The following is a 6,489-nucleotide window of genomic DNA, read 5'->3' as shown; positions in this document are numbered from 1 at the left end:
CCGAGGCTCTAAGAAGCCTAGCCGAGGCGCCACCGAGGCCATAAAAAGCCCAGCCGAAGTGCCTATCACTTTGCTCACCTCATACTGGGCTCGAACTTAGGCCCATTAACCCGCCTTAGCCCATTTTACATCATTTCTCTATATATATGGATTCAATTCACAAGTTAAGGTATGTTCTAAATACTTTAGCCAAATCCCCCATCTCTCTACAATTGCACTCTATATATCTATTTCTCGTCCGGCCGTTGACTTGACCGTCGGAGTGCAAACGGTGGCCGGACCTTTTTCTCGTCCGGCCGCCTTTGCCTCTTGACGGGGTGCTACATACGCAGGTTTCGAGGGGACGAAGCTAGGGTGCCTGTTGGAGCCATTTTTGGAGGTCAACAAGTTAGTCACGGTACAAAATTGTTAAACTCTTGAATACCATGATCTGCACAACTTAATAAAATTGGATCTCGTATTTTTCCATTTGAGCTTCTGACTTGACTCGAAAATTATTGAAATTTTGGTGACTCAATACAGAAACAGTGTCATAGTGGTTCTTAATCACCCAATCTCAACAAATTGAGTTTCTCATCTTCGCCCTTAAAGATATGTTCCATTTGATCCCTCGAGATAAGATCAAATTAGTATGCCATTCAAGTTTCTACAGTACTTGAATGTTGTTCGTGCCCCTTTTGACGACCAAATCACAATGGCATCAATCCAACTCATCTAGGAAAAAATAAAATAAAACAGGGGTGAGAAAAGTCACATTGAAATTTCAGTTTTCATCGACCACTATGTTGTAACCTAAATCGTTCAACTAATGATGGATTTGTAAAATACTTAGACCAATAAATTAGAAGAATAAACTAGCGGCTGATGATTTGTGAGCCCCGCCGTGAATCAAAATCTCAAATCTCATTGATCTTTGAGATTTTCTTATCTTGGCCAACCAGACATATCTATAGGTGGTACCTTTTGAATGTGACATTTGTTAAAAAGGTATTACATGAAAGTCATAAAGAAAAAATATATGAAAATGGGATACAAATTATAATATGGATATTTGCAGGCTTTGGCTCGACCACTATCATTTTTTTCTCTTTGCCATTTTTATTATCCAACTTTTTGTACGGAGAGTCATTGATTCCAATCAAGAACTAGTGAAAAACATAGATCGGTAGTAAACTATTTTGTAATTCCAGTCAATAATGTTGGAATTAGCAGTCCCAAGTAAAAATCAAATCAAATCGAAACGAAGAACACAAGGATTTTTCGTCTTTAGGCTCGGATGTTCACCCTCAAAGAGTTAATCACCACGTTGAGCATCAACTTAAGTGATTATCGCTCTAATCTGTTAGAATCCAGCAAAATATATCAATATACAAGTATTAGAGATTCAAGAATCCAACAACTCTAAGCCCTCAGCCTCAAACTCTCACTTTTCTCTCTTTTACAGATTACCCCAAATAACCAAAGGTTACTACTCACCAAAGAACAGAAAAACCACACCCATATCGTACTCTATATTAGGCATCACCAAGAATATCAAAACTCAAGAGATTATCGACGAAAAACCAAGAGTTTTCAGAGAAAAAAATACAAAGATACAAGTAAGAGTAAAACCCTAGAATTATCTCAAAAAAACCAACAAGTAAATGAGAGGTTTGGAATATAAAGGGTCATCATGCATACAATGGTCGAGCCATCATCAAGTGTCACCATCTGAGCCATTTGACTCGAACAACTAAATCACGTGTAAGTAAATGCGAGTATGCACACACTAGCCAGCCCGACCACATTCCACCATAATGGATCAACTGTACAAGTTATTGGGCTGCATCACTGGGCCTTGACACTTAAGATGTTAAGCACACGTTTATCAATCACCACCTTGCTTGATACCTATGGGTTTTATGTGGATTAGAGGTTAACTTTTCCTTTTGGTTTCATTCGCTCTATGTACCTGCAAAAGAACTTTAATCATTTAGAAGATTTAAACAATTCCTAAATTTATGTAAAGTATTTTTGTTCCCATGTCTGCTGGATTACATTTAGTTGAAATCTTTTCAATTTTTATGATCACATTTTCTATAATATCTCTTATAAAATAAAATTTAACATCTATATGTTTAGTCCTATCATGAAAAAAGATTTTTACTAATATGTTTAGCAAATTGGCTATCAAAATATACAGTAGCACGGTTTTCAATAAAGCCAATTTGACCCAACAGATTTTTCAACCAAATGCTTTCCTTCACAGCATCTATGGCTGCAAGCCTGCAATATATTCAACCTTTGTCGATGACAGGACAACTATTTTTTGTAGTTGAGATTTTCAACTTATGCAACTATCATTTAAAGTAAAAACATATGCAGATGTAGATTTTTTACTATCACAATTACCAACAAAATCTGAATCAGCAAAACTATTAAGTTGAATTCCAATTTTACTTTTATTGAACATCAAATCTACATTGAAGTTCCCTTCAGGTATCTTAACAACTATTTCATGGCTTTCCAATGATATTCACCTAGATTACTCATGTATCTACTTAAGACACTTACAACAAAAAGAAGATTATGTCTATTACAGACCATTACATGCATAACTGAATCAATTGCATTTGCATAATGGACCTTATTCGCTCTATTTCAGTTTTAGGGCATTGTTCCACAGAGAATTTAAAGTGACCGCCAAGTGGTAATGTGACTTCTTTTGCCTCATTCATAGAAAATCTACTCAATATTTTTGAAATATATGATTGTTGAGTAAGAAACATGGTCCTAATTTCCATTCTTAAAATCATTTTAGCAGTACCTAGGTCCTTTATTTTAAATTTCTGTTTTAACTTTTGCTTAATGTTATTTATTTCACTTACATCACACCCGGCAAGTAACATAACATCAACATAGAGCAAAAGATAATAAGAATTAGGATCTCCATTTCCTTTATAATAAAAACATGGATCATATTCAATTCTATTAAAATTAAGCCCTTTTATGAAGGTATCAAATCTGATATACCATTGTCTAGGTGTTTGTTTCAAGCCATAAAGTTATTTTTGCAAAAGACACACAATATTCTTTTCCCATTTGTTCAAAACCTTTTGGTTGAACTATGTAAAGTTTTTTTAATCTAAATTTTCATGCAAGAAGACAGTTTTCACATCAAAATGTTCCAATTCAAAGTCAAATTGTGAAAACAAGAGAAAGCAGAATTTTTATAGAGGTATACTTGACTGCAGGAAAGAAAATTTCATTGTAGTCAATTTCTTCTCTTTGATTAAAACTTTTAGCAACTAATTTGACCTTGAACCTTATATTTTCATTTTTTGAATCACCTTCTTTTATTTTATAGTTCCATTTACACTTAATAATCTTTTCCCCCTTTGGTTTGTTGACCAAGACCCAAGTCTTAGTTTTCTAAGGATTGCATTTCATCTTCCATGGCTGCAAGCCAAAAATTTTCATTTTTTTTTTCCTTCAATAGCCTCTTCATAGGAGGTTGTCTCATTGTCTAGAAGGTTTTGGACACTAAGTGCAGTGACAAAGTCAGGTTCACTGTATCTCAAGGGTAGCCTTATTTTCCTTCTAGTTCTATCCCTCACCAAGTGATAATCTTCTAAAGCATTTGTAGGTTATTCAAGTTCAATTTTAGAGATAGGTTCAATAACCTGTACTAGGCTACGCTCCATCTCAATCTAATCTTCATTTCCAGGATTTAAAACAGCTGGAAAGAGTTCAGTTTGCATAAAGTGTTTATTTTGATAAGTTTCAGTGGTAGCATCCACTTTTTCCTTAATATAGAGCTTGTCTAACTCATTAAAGACAACATTTCTACTTATTATGATTCTATATCCTCCCTGATTCTTCAACCAAATCCTATAGCCTTTGACACATTCACTATACCCTAAGAAAATACCTTTTACGGACCTTGGCTCCAATTTTCCTTTATTTTGGTGTACATAAGTAGCTCAACCGAAGATTTTAATTGCTCAACCGAAGATTTTAAGTTTGGAATAATCAATAGGATGACCATTTCAGACATGATTAGGTATGTCATAATTTAGAGATTCAATAGGACATTTTATTTATTAGGTATAAAGTAGTTTTAACAGCTTTTCCCCAAAATAGTTTTGGAAGGCTTGAGCTTATTAACATGCGTCTAACCCTTACTAACAAAGTCATATTCATTCGTTCTGCTAGCCCATTCTGTTGTGGGGCTATGTCTAAGGATATCCCATTTTCTTACAAAATTTATCAAATTCTTCATTGCAAAATTCAAGGTCATTATTAGTTCTAAAGGTTTTAACATTCTTATTAACTTGATTTTCAACAAGAGTTTTCCAAGCAATAAAGTTTTGAAAAGTATCAAATTGATTTTTTAAAAGTGTTACCCAACTTTTCTTTGAAAAATCATTAACAATCAGGAGGTAATATTTAAAGCCAGTATAAGTGCCCACAGAAGTTAGTCCCTATAGATCAGCATGCAAGTAATCAATGATAGATTTTTATTTATGAATACCAATAGCAAAAGGTAATTTCTTTTGCTTCCAATATATGCAGTGTTCACAAAAAGGACACTTTTTCAATCTTTTCATTTCCTAAAAGACCTTGTTTTCTTAAGAATATGTAAATTCTTATCACTAATATGTCCAAGTTTTTTATGCTATGTTTTATATTTATCATAGAAAGAGATTGCTGCAGCAATGGACTGGTTCTTTTTATGTATAGCTTTCAAAACATATATCCCATTTGATTTTTCAACTTGAATAACTTTTGCAAAATTCTTTTGGAGTGACAAAACACCCTTTTTTATGATTGTATCAAAACCTTCATCATCAAGTGTACCTAAAGAGATCAAATTTCTTTTTAAGTTTGGAATGTATCTGATTTTATTTAAAGTCAGTACATTTTCATTTTTCTAGTTTTAAAATAATCTTTCCAATTCTTTTAATTTTGCAAGAAAAATCATTTTCCATTATTACTTGTCCCCCATTAGTTTCAAAAAGATCAATAAAGTATTCTTTGTAGGGTGTTATATGAAAAGTACACCCTGAATTAAGGATCCAGTCATCTTTGACTAAGGGTTGACAGGTCACATAGACTTGTCCAATCTCTACTGTTGCTTCTTCATAAGCTATAGCAGCCCTTCCTTCAACTTTATTTGTATTTTTCACTCACTCAATTCTCTTTACACAATCTTTTATGAAATGACCTATTTTTTTCGCTAAAGTAACTTTTCTTTCCTTTAGCCTTACCATTATTCTTATTGAATTTAAATTTGCCCTTTGAAAAATTTTCAGAATGTTCTTTTGGTTTTCCAAAATTTCTATTCAAGAATCGGTTATTGTTCTTCTCGAAGGAATTACTGCCTTTTACATTGTATCATATTCCAGTTATGGAGGTTTTTGATTCACTTTTGAACTCAAGTTCTTTATTCCATAAAGAAGTAACAATAACACCAATAGTGATAGAAGTTCTTCCATATTCAAGGGCATGTTTCACTTCTTTATAAATTTCTGGTAATGATGATAGTAAGGCTACAGATTTTTGGTCATCGGAAAGAGTTTCACCACCATTGGTGATATCTTGGGAAAGTTTATTAAATCTGTCAAGATTTATTTGAAGATCAAAATTAGTATCAAACTTAAAATTGAAAAAATTGTTTCCACAAGTAACATTTATTGGAAAGGGTCTTAGTTTGATAAAGAGACTCGAATTTTGTCTAAATTTCTTTTGCAATTTCTGTCTTCCCTACTTCTCTAATCACAATGTTAGATAAATGCAAGAAAATTGTGCTCCATGCAATTTCATCTTGCTCAGTTATTTTATTTTCAATAATTTCTTCACCCTATGATTAATCAAGGGCTTTAACATATTTATGTTGTATTAGAAGGGCCTTCATTTTTTGTCTCGAGAAACTAAAATCTCATTTTCCATTTCAAATTTCAGTATCAATTTTGCTACCTCCCATAATTTAAAAAAACTTTGATTATTTATAGAACAATGCAAAGTTGAAGTACACAAAATAGAGAAAGTATTTTATTCACTGAAGTACACACACGAAGTGTTAGTGAGCAACTAATATTCACACAGATGCACGAACTCGTAAACAGAGAAGGCAGGTAATTTCAAGTAACCAAATCATAGAGTGTAGACTTTCGAAAATAGATTTAGAAAATAATCTTGAGAAACCCGTTAAACCTTATCCTCTCATATTCTAGGGTTTTCGTATAAAACCTTAGACAAAAGAAGATCCAGGTGGGTTTCAAACCAAGATGCCCAAAAATATCTAAAAATCGAAAGTTAACAAAAGAGATTGGGTTAAAAAACTCGTTACCAAACGTGTCTCAGTTCTATGATGTAAAATAGTGAATACAAGACTATTTTACCTTTCTCCGAATAATGAAGATCAAACCCTTACAGTACAGATCTGTGAAGATCTAGGGTTTTGACTGTCAAGAACGCCAGAAATATTCAGATTGAAGGTTTTTAACA

The sequence above is a fragment of the Olea europaea genome, chromosome 4 (genome assembly GCF_002742605.1).
Source record: "Olea europaea var. sylvestris chromosome 4, O_europaea_v1, whole genome shotgun sequence".
In the NCBI taxonomy this organism is placed as follows: Eukaryota; Viridiplantae; Streptophyta; class Magnoliopsida; order Lamiales; family Oleaceae; genus Olea; species Olea europaea.
The sequence above is the reverse complement of the archived record's forward strand: the minus strand, read 5'-3'. Positions refer to the sequence as shown.